The sequence below is a fragment of the Rhyacophila brunnea genome, unplaced genomic scaffold (assembly GCF_057557595.1).
Source record: "Rhyacophila brunnea isolate RB1 unplaced genomic scaffold, BYU_Rbru_1.0 scaffold_87, whole genome shotgun sequence".
Classification (NCBI taxonomy): Eukaryota; Metazoa; Arthropoda; class Insecta; order Trichoptera; family Rhyacophilidae; genus Rhyacophila; species Rhyacophila brunnea.
Window position 1 is genome coordinate 575,206 of NW_028233358.1, and position 14,374 is coordinate 589,579.

Sequence of the window (14,374 nt, forward strand, 5' to 3'; positions counted from 1 at the left end):
CATTGAAAGAATGTTTTAAATGTATTTATTTGATCATTTATTGTTGTTTTTTTAAAACTGTCTGTAATATTTTGCTATAGACTTGATTACTAGATTTAAATTAAGATGCCTGGAAACTATAAAATTAGTGTAAGATGAATGCGGGTGTAAAAAAAATTAAATTGCGCATTTTTTATTTTAATTACTTGATGATGGCAGAAAAAAATCTCTCCGATATTTATAAGATCTAAAAACAGCGGTTTATAGTTAAATTGACATTTTATTGAAGCAGATATTGAATTCCATGCTCTGTTTTGCAGCGATTGCATTAAGTTTACATTTTCCTATGAATATATATCTCTGAAAGTATTTTTAGGTCTTTTGCGTAGGGAAATAATTTGGATTCAATTTTTTTAGAACTTAATATTTATATTTCTAACATCTTTTATTGAAATCTGCGTTTATAATCCATATAATGAATAGAACAGGTTTCAAATATAGCACCAGCAAGATGAAAGTTATGATTGGGGGGAAAGAAGTTATCATCTAAACTTTTGTTTAATTTATAATAAAATCTAGTATAAACATGTCAAATTTTATTTATACAGTTGGAATACTATATTTCACGTTTTATTTAAACAGTTTCCATTGATAATTTTATCTATAAACTACAAAGCGATTGGGGAAGATGTCATTTGTTTTTAAATAAAAAATAATATGATTTCTAATTATAATGTAATACGAATAAAAGTTAAATCCCCAACTCTGGAAACTAAAGGTAATCATTGGATAAGTGATTTTCCTTAAAAGCTTGACAAAAATTTGAGCTAAAAAAAATACATAAAAATAAGATTTGTATATGATATAGCGTCTGATTAGGTTTTTTTGTGCTATTTAATCTATTTTTCTTTAAAGATGGATATGTTTGTCAGAATTAATAGTGCTAAATGATCACGACTCTGGTCATGTAAATACATAATTTTTACATAGGAACTTTTTTTCGTGATTTATCAATTATTTATCTTTTTGTAGTCCATAAAAGCAATATATCGTGGGAATGAACTAATTTTAGCATTATTTAACAAATATACGGGCAATCTGAATTAAAAATATTTATATGTTTTTGTCATCTTTTTAGTACTTATTTTTATTATAAGGATAATAAAATGAAATAAGGTTATACAACAAGTTTTGTGCATATTTTTTTCATTATTTGGTTTTATTGGTTTTAAAAAACTTCAAAACTATAAAGTTATCACTCATATAGCCCTTAAAATTGATTTAAACATTTTATATAATTCAATGTCTATATTTAGATGTATTACATATTTTAATTATAGAATTTTAATTTTAAAAATTTTTAACACATCCACACTATATATCGCAAAGCAACCCTTATTACAATATTCTATGACTTAAAATATATAAAGACCCATGCATGAAGAATATATCGAATTACTATATAAAATATTATAATAATAAATAAATTTCATATTCATTGTTAAATAATTTCTTGATTATTATAAAATTTAAACATTTTTTATGGTAATTTGAAAAAGATAAAACTTGCTTAAATAATCTCTTTTTCTAAGAAAATAAATGATTTATAAAAGAATCAATTTAAATCCTTCATTTGGAAATTATACTCCTGCGATGGTCAGAATACTATTCTTTTATTTTTTTTATCGCGATACTATATTTCATCTCTCGTTTGATATATATATTACCATGATGGCTAGTATCAAAGAATTTGCATGCATATTTTTTTTCTTTATAGCATAATTTTTTGTTGTGATATCTTGCTCAGTATTAGATAGCTGCGATTTATTAGTATTTTCATTGCTTGATTCGTTAATGTGTTTATTTGGATGGTAAAAATCGGTCTTATTTGTGTAATTTTTTTCGTTTCGCTCGGACAAATCAAAATTTATATATTCTGGGTCCTCATCTGCGCAATATAGTGCCTTGAACTCCGTTATAAATCTTATAAACTCCTTTTTTAGATTTTCTGAACATTTTTTCTTTCTACCTAGTGGCACTAAATCAGTATCAACAAAAAGTAAAGGTGTAGATACTCCTATAATTTTCTGATGAAAGTAAAATAAATCGCTATCTTTGGTAAAAGCTCCAATAACAAACATATGACCGCTCATATCTGGATACAAAGTACTGCAATTACCAAAATTGACAAATAACTGGTCTGTATTTGAAATATTCTTCATACTCTGCTCTTGAGAATGTGTATTTTTGAAGGCATCTTTGGAAAAACAAATCTTCAAATTAGTATAGTGATATTCATCTGAAAAACATGTGTGTCTTATATTTCCAGCGGTATAATTTGCATTTATTATACTTTTTTGTGAAAATAAGTCTACAATATTTGCATAGTTAAATTCATTATAATTATCTAGTGCACTAATATTCTCATTATTTATGGATTTGATGAGCAGATCATTTATACTTTCTTTCAATTCACTTATTTTCTTATCATTTAACGGATCAAGAACTAACTTATTGTTGTATTCGATGATTAAACCGCATGTGTCATCTTTTTTAAAATTTTTCCATGTGGGAAGCTCTGGCGACCATGCTATTTTAATTTTCTCAATGTCACGACGAACTCTTGTCTTCAGCCTTTTTTTTCTGCTTATCATGTTTTTTTCATCTATAAAATCTGAAGTAGCTGAAAAATCTTTACTATCCCCAATATTATAATGATTTAAAATGTATTTATGTGATCCTCTTTCTCTATGATTTTTTAAAATATGAACTGAAATATTTTTTTTTGTTTTTACATTCATATCATTATAAAATCCAGTTGAAGTATCATAAGTGATGAGTCCCCTACCTTTGCTTTTATTTTTTTCTTTCCTAATTACTTCCTCTATTTCATTATTGAATGAACTGAATGCATCTGGAATGAGAATGGATTCATTTTCGTTAATATAACTTAAAGAATTATGTGACAAATGGCTAGTATTTAAATATAAACCTTTCGATATGTAAAATAATGAGAATAATAACAAAAAAGCTGCAAATATTCTAAATAAAAAAGATGTATGTTCCATATATTTTTAAATTATAGTCATCTTATAGTGATAGAAATGACGTATTTCATAATTATTTGATGATTAATTATATAATGATCAATAATGATCTATCATTGAAAGAAATAATTTAATTTTTGTATTCTATCTAATTTTCTAAAGAAATAAACACTATTAAACACATTATGCTTAAATCACCAATTTATTATTTTCACCATATACAATCCAGATTTAATAATAATATAGTGTTCAATCGGATTAGTAAAAACGATGCTCTAGGCTTCTCTGCAAATAAATCTTATCAAGATATAGATAATCCGTATGATACAAACTAAATGGGTGAAGTAATTAAAGCCACTATTTAAAAGGTTCAAGGTTTTATCATTTTTTATCACATCCAATTTCTAATTTATTGATTTTTAAATCACATGTTTACATATTTGAAGAAGTAAAAGTAAAAATTTTTATTTTCTATCAAAAATTATAAACCAATCAGTAAAGAAATATAACAATAGCACATGGCAGTTCATAATTTGTAATATAAGCGAAAATTCGTTTTGCCAAGTATTTAGTTCAAACGTACAATTGCTATGAGATTTTTATATGTTTAACATTTCTTGAAAGAGCTTGGTAAATTTTTATTATAAGCCTTTTGTTTTAAAAACATACATAATAATATAAAGATTTCGCCATGTATATATGAAAATACAAGCCGCACGTTTACATATTAATAGTATTTTTTTGCAAAAAATAAATGCATCTAAATAATTTCATTTCGATTTTTGGGTTTGGGAATAAAAAAAGTGATTTTTCATGATAAATGATTGTATGTAAAAATCTATAGGCCTTAAAAAAATATTTTCGTCATAGCTGATCTAATAACTTTTACGGGGTATTTTTATGCCGATTTTTGTGTCAATATGAAAATTAAAAAAAATAAGTATTATATTTGGTTAAAAATTTCCGGCGTTTAGAAGAGAAAATCATATAAAAATCCTTGTTTGTATTTCGAGATGGTATTTTTCTGACCACAATTCATATGATTTTTTCGTAGTTCTAGAAAATATTTGGCTAAGAAATCACCAAGGTAAAACTTCTATTTTATAGTTAATGGTAAAAAAGGTTTTAAAGCCCAAGTTGTCTAATGCTAATTGCACTGTGAATTGAATTTAACATATCAAACTCGGTTATAAAATCATAGATAGGGCTTCTTGAAAGCCCATAAAAAATTAAATTCAAATTAGAAAATGATAGATAAAAAAATTATATGACAATAATTTGATATCCATGTTTTTTTTATTAAAATGTAAAAACTTCATTGAAGACTAATATAATGAATAAACTTAATTAATGAAAACAATCTACAGAAAATTTTATGTTGAGAACGTATATTAATTGTAGGTTTAAACCTTGTATATTGATTCGAGGATCATTAAGTAATGCGATTATATTATATAATAAAAGAACTATAGTAATCAAGAAAAATTATAATTGGTATTATATTGTATCAAATTATGTAATAACGTATTTGGTATGAAATTTATTTGCCAACAAACTATGCATGCACACTAAATTTCTTTGATTCCGTTATACAGTCAATATAAACTTAAATCTAGTCTGTTTAATATTTAAATGCTAAAGTAATAATAAATCAATACTGAAAATATGAAAATCCATAAAACTCCAATTTGTGTGTATTTAATCACATAAAGCGTATATCAAGCATAAATTAAAAATCTTTTCTCTGGATATATGCTATACTATAAACATATGTGAATGAATTGTATTTTTATACGCGATAGTAATTTAAATTGAAGTTTTTTTTTTATGAAATAAGTGTAAAATAGATAAATATGTGTTTATTTTATTTGTATTCAATCCATAAGTCATATATTATGGATTCTGGACTTCCAACTGAAGTTAGAAATTTCAAAAACAATAATATTAATTTTTAACTTTGACAAATTTTTCTTGCACGAAACATTTGAATTAAGTCTGATAGTAAGGTTTTTTTTTGTTTTCAAATTAGCATCACATGAATATGGTCTGCAAGCCAAACTATAGTAAGGCTCAAAAAAATGTAAATTCAAGAATAAAATCTTCAATAAAATCATATAATAGTATTTATTTCTATAAATACCCATCTAGTATAGAACATTTAGCTTATCGCCTATTTGATATGATAGGATCCACTGCTTACTATGGTTTTTAAACTTTACTTATTTGCTCTGCATTTGATTAATTAATTAAGGTTTAGTTATGATATGTAATCGTTATACGGCATTTTTATATGTATTTTGTATTTTTTTATCAACAGAATTTTTAAAGTCCAGATTTTTATTTAATCATTGCAAAATTTATATTTATACAGCTTTTATAAAATTTTATTTTTATTTATTTATTATGATCTGGATACAATCATATATTATATTATTGAATATATTCTTTTATTTATAAAAACACATAAAAAACTGTATTTACATAGATAGCATATTTCGGTTATACTTCTTTGTGTTTTTATTGTTATTCTAAGTAAAAAAACGTATTTAGACTCCTAATACAGACATTATTATGCGAATTTTTTTTATGATTCTTTCATATTAAATGTCTTGGGTAATTTAATCTTCCTTATTTTGAATTTTAATATTCTAATTTTTATGTTTGTTGCCAAATTTGATAGTCTCTACATTCGACAATACATAATAAACTATATGAAATGATTTTATGTCTGTATAAAGTAAAATAAATTTCTATTTGCAAAATCTTAAGGGCTAATATTTTTATGGATCAGTAGGCTTTATTAATTCAAATTTTCGCAAAAAAATTAAAAGGGTTAGAAATAATTTCTGTACTCTATTTAAAAATAATAAAACAATTGCAAACAATAGTTGTATAAAATAAATAAAAACGCTAACTATCATGATTATATACAATAATCAAAATATTGAAATTATTAGACAAGAGCGAGCATATTTATCGCTAATTTTAGCGTAAAAAATCTGTTTTTATGCTTAATTACATTTTTCTATCTGTAATTTAAGCATGAAAAATGACTTAAGATTGCTCTTAAGTGGAGTATATAACTTTTCTGCATTGTATCTTTGAAAACTTCTTAATACATCTTCTTCTTTAAAACTCATTGATTAGGGATTATCCATAATTCTATATATTTTATGCGTGCTTTAGTTCCAATTAATTATTCAATGATATTTGAATTTGGTATTTTGTACTGAGATTATCTTTTTCTATTAAATGTATTTTTATTTAGTTTGTAGGTTTTTATAAATGAATATAGATATCTGTGATTTTACGTGCCTATAGTTTCATAAATGATTAAATGCTTTGATAAAAATAAATATATAAAACCAAGGTTATTCTAGAAAACACCAATCACGAGTTTATAATAAGTTAGAATTAATTTATTTATCTTAAGAAGGAAGTTAAAGGCTCTAATTAGATAGCTATAATCGGTTCGTCACTATGAGTGAATATGTGCATTACAATAAAAGTCTCTGATATTTGGGTTTTGACATCGAAGCCTGGTTTTTGGCGCTAAAATTAAGTGAATATTTAAAACAGAAATCTTTCTTTGATCTGAGTCCCATTATTAAATTATATTTGCTGTTAAGCGAATTCACTAACAATTTTGTAATTTATAAATTTATTCTCACAAAATTTATAATATTCAATCATTTTAATTGATTTTTCTAGAGTCGGATATATTCACTTTTTCGGTCATAACCACTGATACACTAAAAATATAGTTCATTTGGTTTTACTGCAATGATTATAATCCTATCCGAATTTTAAAACACCTTTCCTAAATTCTTTGCCATGAATTTTATTATTTTTAGTCATTAAAAAATTCACCAATTATAAGGTGCTTCGAAAGGGTGATAATAAAAACCTAATTTTCATTTCGCTCTAAAAGTTGGTGAAATATTATAGACTTAATTTATATTTTATATTAGAATATAAGTATCAATTGAAATAGATGTAAATAATATTTGTCTATAGTTAATTAGGGTTTAAATTTTATTGGAAAAATAATAATTTGGTGGCACCTAAATTTGCATATTCCATAAGAATTTAATTTAAAGCTTTTAATTAATAATTTAAAAATTAATGAATTTATACGTATTATAATTGTATTTTTGAAAAATTTGCAATTTGGTTGCAAATATCAGACTATACTAAAGGATTTTCTTTTTGTTTTCTATGATATGAAATAATAATTTGATATAAATACTGTATAAACAAAAAATGGTTCACAATATAACCAATTAAATAACATTAGAAACGCGAAATTACTGTATTTTTAAGATAAACAACTGTGGTAATTTTTAAATGCAGTGGATAAGTGTTCACAAAAACACTTTAAGTTATAAATGATTAAATTTCTGATTCGGACTTTAGATATTAAAAATTGGGATGTCTTATTTACAATTACAATATCTCTAAAAACAATTTTATCATGTATATTTTTTATTGACCGGCTTATCTTATGGCAAGTTGTTTTGGAGGCTAAGCTAATTTTATAGGCTGAACTACGAAAAGCTGATTTTTTAATGTTGAAAATTTGTGGTTTTTATGATTGTTAGAGTATATATCTTTTCACTATAAATAATTATAAAATTTTGATATTTTTTAGCATGAAAAGTAAATCTAAAATAAATTTAAAAATATATTTTTGTTATTGTAAATTTCCAATGGATGTTTTAAATCGTAATTTATTTTTTATTATTTTAAATTTGATATAAAAGGTTTATTATTCTTGAATATGTATCAAAAGACAGTGAACCATAAAATTTCTAGCATTTTATGAATTTAATAGAACGTGTTTTTATATGCGTCACACATACGTCTATTTCTTTATTAAATTGTTAATTTCTAAGTTTGGATTACCTTGGTATAATTTTTACTTAATCGAGCAGAAATTATATAAGGGACGTATTTTAAGCAAGAAGATATATAGCCATATTTTCAATAATTTAAATTTTGTGGGTTTAATTATCAATATATTTTCTAATTAGTCTTATCTTATACAAGAAAATTTAGCAATTTGGGTTATGTGATATTGTTTTTTGCAATGCTTTTACATTTTTTTAGAGGTGATTTTGTTGTTTTTTAAAGTCCTTGATTTTTATATCAAGAATTAAGTGTAGTGTAATATAAATCATGATATTCTTAAAATAGCATTGAACATTGATTTCTTCTTGTGTACAAATGATCAATAGTAAATTGAAAATAATTCGCCCCAAAGAAAGATCATTTTCGAGATATATAAGCGATGTTGCAATACATATATTTCTTGCTATATATTTTGTTAATGGTTGGAACATTTCTGTTCTTTAAACGAAAGCAGGCGAATGGTGAAAATCTTTGGATACAAATAACAATACTTGTAAGCATTTCTGCGGCTTTCGTGGTGATTTGGACCATATATGTTGCACAGATGCATCCTATGATAATGCCAGATAAATAAAGAATAGAGAATTTAATAGTCAAGATTATATGTTTTTGATTTATTATATTTTATGTAAGCATATTTCTAATCTTTGTAAAAATTTAATTTTTTTATAAATCGTAGAATGAAATGTAATAAATAATTTTATATTTATAATATCATATTCTACATTTGCATTTTTTTTTATATTAGATTTTTTTGAATTAGGTGTAGATGAAATAAAGATCTAAAATTAATAATTTTATTTAAATGCTTTATTATATTTATGTATAAACATATTTTATATTCAACATAAAAAATTATATCTTAAATAAATTGTAGGATGAAATATTGTTACTTGTCTCTTTATTCCAGTTTAAATTTTAAAATGTGGTGATTTTATAGGAAATAGTGGAAAAACGAAGAGATGTATAGCTCGAAGTAAACCATTCAATTATTTAAATTTTATATTGGAGAAACTTCTCTTTCCAAATGTTATCTATTATGTGGTTTTTAAACAATTAAAGAAAAAAAATTATATTACTCGTGTAAAGCACAGTAATTAGTAGCTGGTTTTTTTGGTGATCTTTAAATACTTATAAAAATATGTATGTCAACATATGTAAGCCCAAACAAGAAATTAATTAAAGAATATTTCAAATTTAATATGAATTTATATGAGATATCTAAGATAAATTAGGTTTGCAAATATATTTCTATAATAAAGACTATCAATTCAAATTATTACAATTTTTATTTTATATTTATAAAATAAAAACAATGAATATCAAAATAAAGACAATAGTTCAGAGAAATGGGTGAATATGATACAGTCAATAGCCCTTGAACATTCTATATAAACTCCGATACAAAACTGGATGCAATTTTATTCTAATAAAGTACGAATGAAACGTAAAAATCAGTTGCTGAAAAATATTTTTTTGGGTTCCTTGAAAAAATTGTTCAATAAAATAATATTCCAACAGGCCTTTAAATAGTATCAAGATGGTATAATTATTTTTTGTGTTTATCAAAGCTAAACAACTACAGTCAAATTTATTATCAATAGACATAATTTAGAAATAATGTTTTTTATGCATAAAAACCAAAGCTACTTTTTTAGTCAAGTTTGCTCAATCGTAATTTTTTATAGATTCATATAAATCTTGTATATGTATTAAAACTAAATCTACAACTGTAAATTATTTCTTAATATATGCTATTTTCGACATGATATATAAATTTTGTATATGTAAAAAAACTAAAACAACACCTTGAAATTTATTTTCAATAAACATAATTTAGAAAATAATGTTGTTTATGCATAAAAATCAAAGCTACTTTGGTCAAGTTTGCTAAATCGTAATTTTTTTAAGAGTATATATAAATTTTGTATATGTGCCAAAAATAAATCTACAACTGTAAATTTTTTCTTAATATATATTATTTTCAAATGAAATATAAAACTTATGTATGTATCAAAACTAGAACAAATTCCGTGAAATTTATTATCAATAAAAATAATTTATAAAATAATTTATTTTCTTAGTAATCATAACTAACACTACTTTGTCTGATTTTACTCATAATAAAATTAATTTAGACATTATATATAGATACTGTATGCGAATCAAACAAATTTTACGCCTTTAAAATTTTTCACATTATATATTATTTTAAACATGATGAGTAAATTTTTGTATGTGTATAAAAATTGATACGAATTCTGCTTAAATTTATTATCAATGAACATATTTTTGATGATGCATCTTATTTTGACCATATAAATACTTCAACAAAACCAATAAAAAAATTTTAATCAATATAATTTCAAGCATTTTATTTTGGTTGTATATGCAATTACCATCTTTGTGTAATTTATTCACAGTGAAACTCAAATCATCAGAAAAATATATATAAAAATTTGTATAACAAGAAGCTGAAATACATGTTGCAAAATATTGAAATGAAAAGCAAAGGCTTTTTGGGTTATTTTATTTTATGATGAGTAAAATCTGTTTTTTCACAAATAATAAAAGATATTTCAGATTATATAAGATGTATTCTACATTGGGCTTATAAAATTGCATCTTAAACCTTTAAAAAATAATATATGAAATATTAGTCCATCAATATTTAACATTTTATTGTGTAGGTTTGCAAAAAGAAATATCGAATATAACCATATATACTGCAAAAATAGAATAAAAAAACACTAAAGCGGACAGTAAAACACTGTATGTAGATCATTTGAATATGCAAATTTTTGAACGTTATACGTAATATACCAAATGATTTCTTGTATCCATGTAAAATCTAGATTTTAGAAAAAGTTACTTAAATTACATAAATTTTTTCCTTATAATTAAAATAATGTATAACCCTATATTATTATTATTTTAAAAATTAATTTACATTTTAAGCTTCCATATTTAAGATAAAATACTGAAAATTGTTTTATCATATAAAAATCATTAAATTTTTTCCAAAAAAATATTTAATTTTCGCTTTTGACTTTTTGGTTTGTAGCATCGCGATTTTAATGTAATTTCACAGTAAATATTTTAAATACGGGCTTTCAGTATCCAAGCAATAAATAAATTTCTAGAAAAAAAAGTGTTTGAAGGACAATTAAATTTTACAAAAAAAAGGCCTAATATATTATATTGGCGTGTATTATAATTTTAGAAACGATCACACGAAATATAAAAATATACTACTACCAAAAACTATTTTTTAAAGCTTTAATCATGTAATTCCAATAAAATAAGTAAAAATTATAAATAACAATATATAAATAGAAATTTTCATAACTTTTACCCTACCAATTGTTTTAAGATTATTTGTGCATATAGTATGTTGAATATTAGTCTAAACTATCTCAAAAATATAAAGAAAGTTAAAGATATACAAAAAAAGGATGGTAAATATTATATACAAAAATTAAATTTATAATTTATGATCAATATAATTCCAAGGCGATTTAAATAATATTTTTTTTGTGATTGATGACTAAAATGCATTTAATAATTAGTTCAATTAGTAAATTTTTCATTTATAATATTATTAATAAATTGTGTTCTAAATCACGTATAAAACGTATATCATGAGTTGTTTCAATATTTTCAGTAACTTCAACCAATAAAATAACGATTTTTTTGTGTTAAAAAGTTATTCCAAGCTACTGAAGCATTAAGTTTCGATAATAAGAATATTCTTGTTCATTTAAAAAAATTACTGTAGTACTAGAGTTAAAATAAACCATAGTTTGAATTTTTTCATAAATTTAAAGGACATGCATCTATATTCATAAGAAAATAAAAAAACTATTAAAATTATAAGAGAAAATTTTTTATCGTTGAATTTATAAATGTTTTTATAGCTAATCAAAACCTAAAAGCCTAATATCCTACACCTATGACAAATTTTAAAAACCAGGGAACTAAAAGAAATCCACAGTTTGCGTTTAATATCAAGCTTACTAAATATACTATGTTTTGTTTTTAATTTAAAAATTTCAAATTTTGGTGAATAATATATGTTTTTGTGCGATAAATAATATTATAATTGGTTTTGTTGCCACTGTTTTATCCATGTTGTTTTCATCTTGGTACATATGTCTAATCAGCTTTCAATGGAAAAATCTGAATATCAGATTTACACCGATCCATAAACTAAAATAATTTATATAAATTTTGATATTTTCAATGGAATTTATTTTGTGATTGTAGATGCTTTCATAGTCTATATTTTAAAACTTGGATGGCTTTTTTACATTGAATAGAAGTTTTTGCTTATAAATTATAAACAATATCACATAAATAAAGTATTATGGAAACAAATATACACAAAAATATTCATTAGAATCAATAAAAAAATAATAGTGCTCATAAAACAAACATTTTATATTAGATTATTTAGTTCGATATATTTATTTTTTGAAATAATATAGAAAAACTTGTTATTTTCCTAGTTATATACCTTCAAGGATAGTAAGCATTTTAAACGAAGAGCTAAATTTTTTATAAAAAAATATTGCATATTTAACTGTATTTTTTAATGCATATAGCGAAATAAATTGGTCTTTTGCTGATCATAAACATATTTTATTGTTTTATGCAAGTAAATTGCTACTTTTTTTATAAACAATGCGTTTTCTTAACAAAATTGGTTATTTCGAAATTTCTAAAAATAAAAAAGCAATATCACATTATAATACTATTTTTAGACTATAAATCTTGCAATAATACAAGTTTATAAATTTAATAAACAATTTACCCACAATTTTACTGCGGGCAAAAATAACAAACTCGAGAATTTTATTTTTAAAACTTTTCAAAATTATATTCTAAGATCATAAAAAATTAGGTTATTGCTTTTTTCTATTTAATATATTCAGATGCTATTATATATTTAGCATTAAAATTTCAATAAATCAATTTTACTGTTGTATGTTAAGCATAATGGATAAAAAATTTATTTATTATACCTTTTAAATGCAAATTAAATGATTTATTTTGTATAAGTATCTGCGATTTAGTTTCTTTTCACATTATTTCAATGGCAGTCTCAAGAATTCAAAGGTCGCTTTTTCATCTGACTTTCTCTAGATCCACTTATTAATTTTATTCCGCTCACTATAAAAATTATTTGGGTTATGGTAATTATAAATGGTTTTTTTTTGGTTTTATCAATAGTAAATGGATTTAAATTACTTCTTTATATTGCATAAGTTTTTATATGAATGAAAGATAATATAGTGCCTTTCTATGCCTTGATTTTTACACTAAAATGTATTAAGTGTGCTAAAATATGTTATATAAACATATATCAGAACCATAATTTTACCTATAGTAAAGCACATTTTACATTAAATTTGAATTTATTGGATTTTAGTACATATATCATAATATTTAACCATAAATATTGAAAATGTAAAAAATTATTATAGGTTAATATTCAGATTAAAATAAGATACAACTTTTGAGGTTAATTTATATTCCATCTTAATTTCATAAAATTTATGGTAGAATGCTATATCAACACTTTTCTGCCTACAGAAATCAAAATTATATTAGTTATATGACAGCATCTGTGATTATATTCCGTATGTGTATTTTTTATTAAAAAACCTCGTCCTGATAGAAACTTTATCTCACTAAAAAATACAATTTTAATTTTTCTGAACTTTCCTTCTCTTTTTTATCTAGTTTAAATTAAAAAGAGTGTATATGGAACAGATAAGAGAAGCGCTATCAGTTAAAAATGATGGTTGTAATATGTGCTTGCTGCATATACACACATGTAACCATTACAAAAGATTCCAATCAAATGAAAAAAAAAACAAGTAAATGAAGAAAAATAATTTATATGTGTAAATTTGATATCAACAGAATCTTTATAATTTTATATAAAAACATTTACATTTTACGTAACGTATTTTTGAATCTTTCTCACAATTTATTACATTCAAAAAAAAACAAAAGATCTATATTTTTTGTATCATTTCCAGTTTTTGGCATGATTAAAAAGGCATCAATAATTGTATAAAATATTCCTATAATGAGAAATCTAAAAAATAGGTGAATTTGATTAAAAATATCATAGCAAAAAATATTTAATTATTTGTTTTGTGGTTTTAAGAAAAACTAGAAAGAAAGAAAATTGTTTTTTTTATGAAATTATAAGGCAATCATTTATTTATACAAAATAAGAAAATATTAATGTGAGCTTTATGAAATTAAGAAAGAATATCATATTCGTAATTCTAATCAAAACAAGTGTTTAAATAGATATAAGTCTTATTTATGAAATAAAAGTAAAAATAAGTATTTCGTTTGATTAAAACACATAAAGATTTTACCTTGGTTGTTTTGAATCAGATATATTATCAAAAACATTA